Source organism: Rhinatrema bivittatum, chromosome 3 (genome assembly GCF_901001135.1).
Source record: "Rhinatrema bivittatum chromosome 3, aRhiBiv1.1, whole genome shotgun sequence".
Taxonomy (NCBI): domain Eukaryota; kingdom Metazoa; phylum Chordata; class Amphibia; order Gymnophiona; family Rhinatrematidae; genus Rhinatrema; species Rhinatrema bivittatum.
Window position 1 is genome coordinate 502451076 of NC_042617.1, and position 13946 is coordinate 502465021.

General features: G+C 46.8%; 1 protein-coding gene across 2 annotated transcripts in view; it reads right to left on the reverse strand.

Annotated features, from left to right (window-relative positions):
* Positions 1-13946, reverse strand: part of BLK (BLK proto-oncogene, Src family tyrosine kinase) — a 210407-nt gene that overhangs the window by 114519 nt on the left and 81942 nt on the right. The window lies entirely within an intron of this gene.

Consider the following 13946-nt stretch of genomic DNA (forward strand, 5'->3'; position numbering starts at 1 on the left):
GTAATTGAAGCTAATTATCTAGGAGTCTGGGGATGACTATATAAGAAAAGTAAATTCAGGGGTGCTTGGGTAGAGGGGTATGGAGGGAAGGAACCAAACAGTTGAGATTACTTGCAGGAATTTTTGTGCTTTAAGCTCCAACACAGAACACACACTTTAGAACTTAAGGTCATAAGAAATATAAACCCCTGGTTGTAGCAGCTATAAGATATCTGCAATTATTTCCTGATTTATACCTGGGCTAAATATATTCCTTGTCTGATTTTAGTGATATTTTGTGCTTTTGAGGGGGGGAAAGATTATCTTTATTATGACCTTAAGTTCTAAAGTGTGTGTTGTGTGTTGGAGCTTAAAGAACATAAAAAAATATTAAGGTTACATAAGTTTAACTAGTATGGCTAGGAGGAGTGGAGCTAAAAGCATTTCAGGCAGGAAATAGCTGACATCGCCGTCGCGCTGATGTCATTTCCAGCACGCGCGGACATGCATGCATGGTTGAGAGCTGTGAGGTCGGCCGTGGGGAGGAAAGGGTCAGAGGGGCAGGACAAGGGGAATGACCCCGATAACAGAACAAGCCTGGGAGGGAGGGGTTGGGACATCCTGGGATGGTCATTGGGCCATCCCAGGAGGTGGAGGCAGCAGCATGGGGAGTTCTGGGCAGTACACCTGGACTCCGTATCTTTCTATTCATGCTGCTGCCTTTCCTGCAATATCCACCCACCCACCCATTTAATGATATCGTACCAGCTAGTCAGACTTGTTAAGAAGAGTTGGTTATGTTTGTTTTCTTGTCACAGGGGGGTGGGGGGAACCTGAGCCTGGAGGGAGGTTTCCAGTTGGAGGCAGTGCACAGCATGTGGTATATCCTACTTCAGTGCGATGGGGCTGTCTGTCGCCAGGGCCCACTGGCCCCGGAGTGGCGGCAGACTGGATGCCCCCACCTTCGCTTGGACAGTCACCTTGCTTGGGTGAGGTGGGTAATCAGAATGCCCTGACGTTAACTACCTCCCATAAGGCAGGGCCTTGCTTGGTTGTGGCGGACAGAGGTGTTGTGCTGCCTGCACTAAAGGGGGCACTCTGACAGCTTTATCTATGTTATGGCTTGGGTATATAGCTGAGGTAGATTGTTGTTGTTGTTATGAATAAAGTTGAAGCCAATTTTACTCCACGTCTGGTCTCTGTGATACTTTTAATACATGAGTGCGCACTGCTGTCGCTTCCCTCGCCCTTCTTTAGTGACAGATGGTCACAGCCTCCCTGGGTTAAGGCGTGGTGCCGGGCTGGTGCGCAGATGCCGCCGATAATTCTGCACTGCTCCTGGAGTGGAGGAGAGGGGATGATCGCAGCACTCTCACTGGTGTGGCAGTGGCGGCGCTTGCAGGAGCAGTGTCGGCACCATGTGATGATGTCGCTACTCCATTGTATTATATTTTTTAGATACAGATCTTACTAAATTTCAGGAAATGTATTAAAAGAATTATGGAGGTTAATATTCAGAAGACCACCAAATAATTGGAGAGGAGGACACACCAATGGAGAATTCCAAATAATATAGGGGTGTGTCAAAACAGATGAATCATCTACAGCAGCAATTCTCAACTGGTGTATCATGACACATCAGTGTGTCGCCAAGCATCGGCAGGTGTGTCACGGCACCCGGTGTCCCCTTGCCCCAGGTGTGCTTCCCTTCTCCTCAGGAGTGGAAAGGCCTGTCAGAGGATCAATCATTCCCCGGTGGGCCGATGCAGTTAACAGCAGAGTAACGCTGCATGCCACCATCAGAGGCCAAGCTGGCGGAGACCCTGCGTGCCACCGCCGGAGGCCAGACTGGTGGGGCCTGAAAACTGGAGTGATGCTGCGTGCCACCACCAGAGGCCAGGCCGGCGGCGGCTGAAGAGAAGAGAGACCATGCGTGCCGCCACCGAAGGCCAGACCGGCGGGGCCTAAAAAGCAGAATGATGCTGCATGCGGCCCCAGCCAAGGTGGACCACGGCCGGTCCCCCCTACTTTCCCACTGAGTGCCGGTTTGCCTCTGAGATGGCGTGAGGTCCTCTGCGTTGGGGAAGACCATCTGCAGCCCTCCATGAGGCTCAGATGCCGTTGTCCTGTTCTTGGCAGAGCTCTCCTTAGACACATGCGTGCGGGAGGCTCCGCCTCTTAAAGGGGCCACAGCGGGAAACTTCGGCCCAAACTCGAACAGTGACATCAGGACCAGGGGGTATTTAAACCCTGCCTCAGTCCTCTGCTCTTCGCCTTAGCAACAGGTTACCTCTGTGGAGTGCTAGTTGCTGTCTCGTTTCTGTTAAGAACATAAGAAATTGCCATGCTGGGTCAGACCAAGGGTCCATCAAGCCCAGCATCCTGTTTCCAACAGAGGCCAAAACCAGGCCACAAGAACCTGGCAATTACCCAAACACTAAGAAGAACCCATGCTACTGATGCAATTAATAGCAGTGGTTATTCCCTAAGTATAATTGATTAATAGCCATTAATGGACTTCTCCTCCAAGAATTTATCCAAACCTTTTTTGAACCCAGCTACTCTAACTGCACTAACCACCTCCTCTGGCAACAAATTCCAGAGCTTTATTGTGCGTTGAGTGAAAAAGAATTTTCTCCGATTAGTCTTAAATGTGTTACTTGCTAACTTCATGGAATGCCCCCTAGTCCTTCTATTATTCGAAAGTGTAAATAACCGAGTCACATCTACTCGTTCAAGACCTCTCATGATCTTAAAGACCTCTATCATATCCCCCCTCAGCCGTCTCTTCTCCAAGCTGAACAGCCCTAACCTTGTCAGCCTTTCCTCATAGGGGAGCTGTTCCATTCCCTTTATCATTTTGGTTGCCCTTCTCTTTACCTTCTCCATCGCAACTATATCTTTTTTGAGATGCGGCGACTAGAATTGTACACAGTATTCAATAGAGATGTGAATCGTGTCCTCGATCATCTTAACGATTGATTTCGGCTGGGAGGGGGAGGGAATCGTATTGTTGCCGTTTGGGTGTTTAAAATATCGTGAAAATCGTAAAAATCGTGAGCCGGCACACTAAAACCCCCTAAAACCCACCCCGACCCTTTAAATTAAATCCCCCACCCCAAATGCCTTAATACTTCATCAACTTTGGGAGGGAAGTACTTACTTGCCCTAAACCAATGGCAGGAAAACCGGCACACTAAAACCCCCTAAAACCCACCCCCGACCCTTTAAATTAAATCCCCCACCCTCCCGAACCCCCCCCAAATGCCTTAAATTACCTGGGGGTCCAGCGGCGGTCCGGAACGGGCTCTTGCAATTGAATTGTGTTGTCTTCAGCTGGCGCCATTTTGCAAAATGGCGGCCGCAAAATGGCGGCGGCCATAGACCAACACGATTCGACTGCAGGTCGTTCTGGACCCCCGCTGGACTTTTGGCAAGTACTGTGGGGGTCAGGAGGCCCCCCCAAGCTGGCCAAAAGTCCCTGGGGGTCCAGCGGGGGTCCGGGAGCGATCTCCTGCCGCGAATCGTTTTCCGTACGGAAAATGGCGCCGGCAGGAGATCGACTGCAGGAGGTCGTTCAGCGGCGGTCCGGAACCCCCGCTGAATGACCTCCTGCAGTCGATCTCCTGCCGGCGCCATTTTCCGTACGGAAAACGATTCGCGGCAGGAGATCGCTCCCGGACCCCCGCTGGACCCCCAGGGACTTTTGGCCAGCTTGGGGGGGCCTCCTGACCCCCACAAGACTTGCCAAAAGTCCAGCGGGGGTCCGGAACGACCTCCTGCAGTCGAATCGTGTTGGTCTATGGCCGCCGCCATTTTGCGGCCGCCATTTTGCAAAATGGCGCCGGCTGAAGACAACACAATTCAATTCCAGGAGCCCGTTCCAGACCACCGCTGGACCCCCAGGTAATTTAAGGCATTTGGGGGGGGGGTTCAGGAGGGTGGGGGATTTAATTTAAAGGGTCGGGGGTGGGTTTTAGGGGGTTTTAGTGTGCCGGTTTTCCTGCCATTGGTTTAGGGCAAGTAAGTAAGTTCCTGCCCTCCCCCTTCCCCCGATTTACGATTTTTTAACGATAAATCGGGGGAATTGGTATTGTATCGTGGCCCTAACGATTTTTGACGATTTAAAATATATCGGACGATATTTTAAATCGTCAAAAAACGATTCACATCCCTAGTATTCAAGGTGCGGTCTCACCATGGAGCGATACAGAGGCATTATGACATTTTCCGTAATCATTCCCTTCCTAATAATTCCTAACATTCTATTTGCTTTTTTGACTGCTGCAGCACAGTGAGCCGACGATTTTAAAGTATTATCCACTATGATGCCTAGATCTTTTTCCTGGGTGGTAGCTCCTAATATGGAACCTAACATCGTGTAACTACAGCAAGGGTTATTTTTCCCTAACAGCAAGGGTTATTGTTCCAGTTGTTCCTGTTCCAGCTTGTTCCTGCTCCTGACTCCGTTCCTGTTTCTCCAGTCTCTGTGATCCTGATCCTTGCCCTGGCGATCCAGTTTCTGCCTTCCTGCCTTCGTTCCAGTCTCTGTCTCCTCTTTGTCCATCAGTTCCAGTGTTCCTATCCTTGGCTTGATCTCCTAGTTTGACCTTGGCTCGTCCTCTCGTCTCTTCTCGTCTGCTGCCCGTCTCGACCCCTGGCCTGGTTCTTCATTCTCGTCGGTCTGCTGCCTGCCTCGGACCTTCTGCCTGGACTCCGTGTTGTCACTTGGCTGCCTGCCCAGACCCGGACCTCTGACCTTGTCTTCGTCATCCTCTTCACCTACATCCTTGAGCACCAGTACCTAAGTCCTGCCAGCCCCAGCACCCAAGGGCTCAACCTGCGGGGAACAAGAGCTGGTATAGGTAAAGGTCCTGCCGGGTTGTCCTCATCTTTGCCACCTCCCGGAGTCGAGTACCATTGGGGGCAATACCACCGCTCACTCCGGCTCAAGGGTCCACAAGCATAATAAGGCCAGCGATGGATGAAGAGCGGAGAGACCCTGCGGGGCCTGAAAAGCGGAGTGACGCTGCATGCCACCACCAGAGGCCAGGCCAGCAGCGGCTGAAGAGCGGAGGCCAGGCTTATTGGGCCAAACAATGAGAAGAGGCTCCACGTGAGAAAGGAAATTTGCTTGTGTGGGTATGTGAGTGGCAGCTTTGTGTGTGTGTATGTGTGTGAGTTGCAACTTTATATGTGTGTGTGGTAGAATGGGTGCTTCAGTGGCAGCTTTGTGTATGTGTGGTTGAATGGGTGCCTGGGTGCCCGAGTGGCAGCTTTGTGTGTGTGTGGTAGAATGGGTGCCCGAGGGCAGCTTTGTGTGTGTGTGGTAGAATGGATGCCTAGGTGCCCGAGTGGCAGTTTTGTGTGTGTGTGTGCTAGAATGGGTGCCTGAGTGCCTGAGTGGCAGTTTTGTGTGTGTGTGTGCTAGAATGGGTGCCTGGGTGCCCGAGTGGCAGCTTTGTGTGTGTGTATGGTAGAATGGGTGCCTGGGTGCCTGAGTGGCAGCTTTGTGTGTGTGTGGTAGAATGGGTGCATGAGTGAGAGCTTGTGTATGTGGTAGAATGGGTGCGTGAGTGGCAGCTTTGTGTGTGTGTGCTAGAATGGGTGCCTGAGTGCCTGAGTGGCAGTTTTGTGTGTGTGTGGTAGAATGGGTGCCTGGGTGCTCGAGTGGCAGCTTTGTGTGTGTGTGTGGTAGAATGGGTGCCTGGGTGCCCAAGTGGAGCTTTGTGCATGTGTGTGTATGGTAGAATGGGTGCCTGGGTGCCTGAATGGCAGCTTTGTGTGTGTGTGTGTGTTAAAATGGGTGCCTGGGTGCCTGAGTGGCAGCTTTGTGTGTGTGTGGTAGAATGGGTGCATGAGTGAGAGCTTGTATATGTGGTAGAATGGGTGCGTGAGTGGCAGCTTTGTGTGTGTGTGCTAGAATGGGTGCCTGAGTGCCTGAGTGGCAGCTTTGTGTGTGTGTGGTAGAATGGGTGCCTGGGTGCCCGAGTGGCAGCTTTGTGTGTGTGTGTGGTAGAATGGGTGCCTGGGTGCCCAAGTGGAGCTTTGTGTGTGTGTGGTAGAATGGGTGCATGAGTGAGAGCTTGTGTATGTGGTAGAATGGGTGCGTGAGTGGCAGCTTTGTATGTGTGTGTGTGTGTGGTAGAATGGGTGCCTGGGTGCGTGAGTGGCAGCTGTGTGTGTATTGTATAATGGGAGCAAGAGCATTTGTGTGTGATTGAGAGCTTGTATGTAAGTGAGAGAACATGTGTGTGATTGAGAGGGAGACTGGTCAGAGGTGATGTGTTTTTGTGAGAGAGTGAGATGCTGCTCAGGGAGGTGATGTATTTCTGTGTGAGAGACAGAGACTGGTCAGGGAGGTGGCTGGTGTGTGTGTGTGTGTGTGAGAGAGACAGAGTCTGTTAGGGAGGTGACTGGTGTGTGTGTGTGTGTGTGTGTGTGTGAGAGAGACAGAAACAGTTCAGGGAAGTGACTGGTGTGTGCTGGTGTGTGTGAGAGACAGAGGCTGGTCGGGGAAATGACTGGTGTGTGTGTGAGAAAGGGAGACTGGTTAGGGAGGTTACTGGTGTATGTGAGACAGATACTGGTGTGAGTGACCATTGTGGACTCTAAGGAAGAGGACTGTGAGGACAGAGCTTCAACAGGCATTGTTGCTTCTGGTGTATGCTATTGGCCTGCAAGGGAAAGGAGTAGGAGAATTGCTGGAGAGTGTAAGTAAAGGTGACTTTTTAAGTTTATTTTTCTTGATTGACTGCCATTTTAATTATTGGGTATTAAGTGATATGTCTGCTGTTTTGAAATAGTTTATTGATATTTGGACAATTTTTAATAATTTTTTTATCAGGTTTTAATTGTTGGATGATATTCTGTTCATCAGTTGTTTTGTAACATTTATTAGTATAGCTTTACAATTATTTCTGTGTGGGGATTTAAAGCAGCTTGGCTTATTCTGTTTTCCTAATAGTATTGGTGTTTAGGGCCTGGTTTAATATTTGCAGTGTTGCCTTTTCATTGATAGGGTTGTTACTGTTTGAATGAGTTCCATAATCCAGGTGTAACTTTGTGCGGATTAGTTTGTGTACATTATTGCAGATTCTGGGACTATGTTAAGTGCTATATTTCTCTTCCCATTTCTCCAGGTTTGCACTGCATGCAGAGTGGCTGTTTTGGTTTTCCATTCCAGTTTGCCTCCATATTTATAATTTGCAGTCTTTCTGTACTTGATGAAAGTCAGTTCTGTGTGTGACCGAGGTGAAGTATCAATCTTATTTGTTATGTTTTCTCAATAGGACATGCATTAGTGATAAATTACTGTCTTTTCATAAGGAGGGGTATTGTGCCTGCCAGTAAAGGGAGTTTGTTTTGCTTTTACTTAGATGTCATCAGAACCAGAATATCTTTGGTGAGTTGTACAGGTAATGCCCTAGTTCTGCTCTGCACCCATTGTTGGGGGTCGAGGGGTTCCTGAGGATGCAAAATGTATGTTTACATTTAGCCCCATGATGGCACATGTTCAGTGTGTCACTCATGTGAGAACCATCTGTCAGGTGTGTTCTGGCTGAAAAAAGGTTGAGAACCACTGATCTACTAGGTGCAAATCTTACTCCCAATCAAAGACTCCATCGAACACACCCTAGAACGATGGAACACACACCTATCATCAATAAAGCACCTACTATCACAACTATCCCTTACTCTCAATCACACTAAAACTGAAATCCTATACATATCCAGCAAACCCCCACCACCACCCTCCACACAACCTCTTACAAACCAAACACTCTCTACAGTTAAAAACTTTGGCATCATGCTTGACAATCAACTAAACTTCAAGAAACACATCAACAGCCTACTAAAAGATGGATTTTACAAACTCCAAATCCTAAGAAAGCTCAAGCCACTGCTATACCCACAAGACGAGAACAGTTCTACAGGCTCTTCTCGTCTCTAAACTTGACTACTGCAATGCCCTATTACTAGGTCTCCCAGCCTCCACCCTCAAACCCATTCAACTACTCCAAAATGCTGCGGCCAGAGCCCTCACAAACAGCAAGAGATAAGACCACATCACACCCATCCTCAAAGACCTACACTGGCTTCCAATTCCTCAGAGAATACAGTACAAAACTCTAACCATCATTCACAAAATCCTCCACAACAACAAAACCAACTGGCTGCCCATCCCCCTTCTCCTCCATATTCCCACACGGAATCTTCGCTCCTCAAACTCTGGCCTCCTACAAACGCCACCCCTAAAGCCACTCAATGGATGTCAACAAGGGAATGAACATTTTCATTTGCCGGCCCCATCCTATGGAACAAACTCCCCACAGAACTAAGAACAGATCCATCCACCCAATCGTTCAAGAAAAATTTTAAAACATGGTTATTCTGCAAAGCTTTCCCAACAATACACGCGAACCAACCCCAAACCAGACCCTAACCTTGCAGTCAGGGCAAACACTGCCCTCCACCACCACACCAATATAAATTTATCCCTCCACTCAATAGACACTTTGCTCCCCTTAATACATTTTTCCTCCCCATCAAGCTCCGTTCAAAATAAGTCCCTTATTACTGTCTTTGATACAACATATACCTAATGTTAATTATTGTTATTCTAATGTTAATTATTGTTATTCTATTATTATTTATGCTGTCTATTAATTTATTGATGCTGATGGTTTCCATTATTGGCTCTGTTTACCCATGTTGCTGCTATAACATCATATTACATTTCTCTAATTGTTTTTTGTACCTATCAAAAGGAAATTTATTTAAAAAAAATTTCTATATCGTCATTTAGTTATGTACCATCACAACGGTTTACAGGGAGGCACAAATATTTAAGTTTGTGTATACTATTCTAACAAGAGTGCCCATAAGGTTTCAGTTACAAGTTTTCATAAAATATGATAAGTGACATGGATCTATTCCATTTATACGAATGATAAGGTAATCACACAAGTATTGTGTTTTATATTGAGTTTTTCTAATATTAGTGGTGAAATTCGATAAAAATAATAAAAATGCACTTTCATGTCTAGGTGATTTTATGCTGTGCATTGATGTTTCTTTATCTTTCTTATTTTCCATTCTTGTTGTGAAATGCTTTTTTGAAAAGCCATGTTTTTAAACTTTTTCTGAATACTTTTAAATCACTTTGTAATCTTGTTTCGTGTGGCATTGTATTCCACAGTGTTGGTCCGGCTAAGGATAGCGCTCTCTCTCTAACTTGGGTCAGACTCGCTGTTTTGACTGAGGGGATGGTTAGAAGGGCTCTATTGGCTGACCTAAGATTTCTTTGAGGGACATGTAAGCGTAGCACCGTGTTTAACCAATCAGCATTTTCTTCGTTGATTAGTTTGTGAATTGTGCAGTGTTTTATTATATTGAATTCTTTGCTCTATCGGCAGCCAGTGTAATTCGGCAAGTGTTTGGGTGATGTGTTCTCTTTTGCTTTTGCCTGTAAGTACTCTGGCAGCAGAGTTTTGTAAGATTTGTAGCGGTCTTATTGTTGAGTATGGTAATCCTAGAAATAATGTGTTGCAGTAATCTGTGCTAGCAAAAATAAATGCCCGTAACACTGTTAGAAAGTGTGCTTGGGTTAGCAAGGGTTTTAGCCTCCTGAGGACCATGAGTTTGGCGTAGCCTTCTCTAACTTTCAGTGATATGTGATGCTTAAGGCTGAGTTCTGTGTCAATTATTACTCCTAGGTTTCGAGCTTTATCGGTTAGATCCACTATCTGATTATTTTTAAGTCTGATGGGGTTTTGAATCAGCTCAATATTTTTTCATTCAAGGGGTATAAATTCTGTTTTTTCGATGTTGATCACTAGTTCCATTTGGTTTAGCAGTTGTTTAATTATATCTAGGTACATCTTTGCTAGGTTTAATGTTTTTTCTATTGTTTCCTCTACGGGTAAAATTAGCTGAATGTTGTCCGCGTATAAGTAATGTGTTACACCTAGTCCTGCTAGGAGGTGGCATAGGGGTAGTAGGTAAATGTTAAATGTCTTCCTTCCTGCACCTTCAAATTATATGTAAACTGATGTGATATGTAAATCGAACACCGGTATATAAAAACAAACAAATAAATAAATAATAGAGTAGAAGACATATGTATTCCCTCAGTATAGTTATCAGGCAGACGTATCTTGCATTTGAAAACAATATGGCAATTAATTGTAGTGGAACTGTTGGTCCCCCAACATGGCCATATTTCGCATTGGCTGCATCGGGAGGGATAGAGCAAAAGATCAGAAACGATCTTCACCAATGTGGTTAACAGACAAATCTTCATAAACGTGGTCAGAGGTGCAAGGTTTCAAAGTTGCTGCAGAGAAAGTTAAGGAAACATAATTGCAAAATGCTTTCTCAAAACCGCTGTCCAGCATGACAGTCAATATTAACAACAGCCATTTACAAGTTAGCCAGCTAAATGGCAAGGATTTGAAAATTCAGCCACTTATCTGGCTAGATTTTAGCTGGATAAGTCATGTAATAGCAGGTACATTCCATTATTCAGGTTAAAGGGGAGTGAAGGGGAAGAGGAAGCTGATGTAGGCAGAACTTGGGGTGGGGGAGGGGATAACTACACCTCCACAGGGCTGAGGGAACAGGCGATTGTACAAAACCAGGAACCAGGTGGTGACCTGATTAAGGGCCTTGGAGAGGAGGAATAGCCTAGTGGTTAGAGCAGTGGACTATGAACCAGGAGACCAAGGTTCAAGTCCTACTGTTGCTGCTTGTGACCTTGGGCAAGTCACTTTACCCTTCATTGCCTCAGGTACAAAAACTTAGATTGTAAGCCCTCCGGGGATAGAGATATACCTACAGTACCTGAATGTAAACTGGTGTGATATCTCAATTGAGATCGAATGTTGGTATATAAAAATAATAAAATAAATAAAATTAAGAAGGAGCTATCAGATATACAAAGCTGGTGGGAAAACCAAATGGAGGAGGGCTGCTGGCATCTAACAGCAGAGAAGTCCCCAATTGGATTGCAGTGGGAGGAGTAAAAAAAGCTGAAATCCTTGGCATTGAAAAGTAAGTAGTTCAGCTTGTGGGTTTCCTACAAAGGGGGAGGTGGAATTCCTCCCCCTGCTATGGAAAAGGGAAAAGTAAATGGGCTGGGGGCAGGGCAGCCAGCACTGAACTGCCAGACACTTAAGTACTTGGGCTAGGGACAAACTGGTAAGCAGGGAACTGCTGTCTATAAGGAACTGTAGTGGAGGGGAGAACCAGAGCGATTCCAGACTCAGCTGTTCTTTTAGCCCATATTCCAGTCCCACTGGTCTTAGGATCCTGCAGAGGGAACTGGCCTGGGGAAGCTCTAGCAGCGGAATTCTACCCGCTGAGTCCCTACAGTCATTATCTGGCTAATACCGGGGGTGTTTCAGGAAGGAATAAAGTTATCGTGCTGATTTTCAATGCTATCTGGCTAAATTAGCTGGATAACTTTGGGCCTGCTTCAGAACAGCTCTAAAGTTATCCAGCCTTGAGTGGCTGAATAACCAGCTACTTAACCAGATATTTCAGAAAATATCTGGCTCAGTAGTGCTGTAAAAATGTTTTAAAAAAGAAAATTAATAAAAGGTTCTGTGGCCGATTCTCTCCCTTCCCCAAACTGTTTTAATAGATAGTCTTGTTGGAGTGTGCAATCCCCACCCCCAAAAGCCTGCTAATTCATCTACAATGTTTTGCATCTGAAGGTCAGGGCCCTCCCCGCACCACCACCATTTCCCCTTCCTGGTTTTGCATTATATTTGCCCCCCCCCCCCCCCCACACACACACACCAGAGCCCTTCAACCCACCTGGAGTTCCACCTGCCAGGTCCAAACCTTCCCCCCCCCCCCCCCTCGCAGGCCCTCCTATCTCGCACCCCTGATAACAAAATACACCCCCACCGGTTCAAGGTCAAAATTCACCCTTCCTGCCCTGTGTCAGACAGCTGGAAGAGCAAGATGGAACTGCAGGGGGGTGGGAGGATTCTGGCAGGAGGGAGGTAGATTGGAAAAATTAATGCAAAACCAGGAATGGGACTTGGGCGGCGGGGGCAACCTTTGGACCACAACATTATATATGAATTTAGGAAGGGTTGCACGACTTGACAAGGCCATCTTTTAAAATGGGGAAAGGAGAGATTCGGCCGAAGACCCTTTTATTATTATTATTATTTTTTTTTTTATTTTTACAGTACTACTCAGCCAGATATCTTTTGAAGATACTCAATTAAATAGCTATTTAACCAGCCACATAAAGCTGGATAATTAAAAAAACCTAACTGGTTTTATTCAAACATAGCCAGTTAGGTTTTTTTGTTATCTGTTATCTAGTGGAGACCCTTTGGGGTCTCCACTAGATGTCCCTAGTCCCAGCCCTTGGATGTCAGCTGCGGAGGGACAAACCATTCATGACAGCATTTCCCACGGAGTTTGTCTGGCATTGGAAGTCCTTTAACGCACAAGCGGGGCTGGGGGGTGCTAGTTCAGGTAAGATTAGGGCAGATGTAATTTGCTTTCAGAAGGGAAGGATGTGTATCATGTGTGCTCTCTGAGTTGCACCCACTAGTCTGACACAGGAGAAGAGAGGCCCATGCCTTGCCAGTTCCTGTAATAGGGCTGGAAGGAAGAGGGATATTTAAGAAGCTTTTTACAGTTTTTCCTGTTTCTATGTTTTTGACCTGTTCCACTCCTGGCAGGCTGTATCCCCTGCTCAGGGTGGTCAGGAAGGACTGTATACCTGGTCAACCAGCATAAGAGGAGGTTGCAACACTCTGTGTGAGAAGAGATCCTGATGCTAGGTCCTGGCCCTGTGCACTACCCCAGCCTCAGGGCCAGGCCTCGGCTCCAGACTTCAGGCATGGCCCAGGCCTTAGCACCGAGGCCTAGGCCTCCTAATGTTTTCTTTGTAACTCAGTGCTTCAAAAATGATGCTGTCTACTTGGAAGATGGCACCAGAGTGACATCAGTATGGCGCCTTCCTTCAGAGCAGATGTTGCCATTTTGATATACTGCTGAACATGATCCCGACACTGGGTCTAGCCTCAGCATTGAGATCAGGCCTAGATCTTGGAGACTGGACCAAGTCTCAGGACTGAGCTTGGGTGCTGCACCTAGGTCTCCGTGCCAGGCCTTGGCCTTAGTGTCAGAACTAGGCCCCAGAGCTGGGCCCTGGCATCAGGGCTAGGTCTCAGGATCAAAGCTTGTCACTGGGACCAGGTCTCAGATAAGGCCCTGGTGCTTGGATCCAGGCCTCAGGGCCAGACCGCAGCACCTGGCCTAGGTGCTGAGCCAAGATAGGGCCTAGACCTCAGCACAGGGACCAGGCCTAGGTCTCAGGGCTGTGAGCAAGCCTCAGTGCCAGGTTCAGTCTGATCCTAGACCTCAGTACAAGGCCTGATGCCATGGCCTGGTCTCACCAGAGGCTTATTTTTATTTTTTGCATTTTGCATTTTGCTAAAAACGAATACAAAACTAATTGACTTGTCTATTCATCTCACCCTCTGGTTGACTGTTTCCATTGATTTATGCATAATATACTGTATTTGTCATCAACACAGAAATGCTAGCTATTTCTGTAAGTATACCTAGCCCTTACAGTTAGAATTCCAGCTTCTCTATTCATTAAAACAGGAATCATTTAGTAATTGGAGATTCAGAGAGAATTCATGTTGAATTATGAGTGACAGAAGGGTTCTTCCCTGAAAGAGGATGGGCAAAGGGAAGAATAAAAAGTGCTTCCAAGAGGCGCTGGATAGAGATCTCTAGGAGTTTAGAAGACATGTATGGAGTTTGTGTTGTGCTAGGAGCCAGGGAGGGCAGCAAGGAGCCATGGCCTAATTTGGGTTCCAGTTTGGATTTGTAGAAGAGAAAGAGATCTCTTCTGCAAGCCGCAAAGGTTAACCAGGAGCTTCTAATTGCTAGCCAGCCAGTCTGTGAGTACACCAAGGAATTTC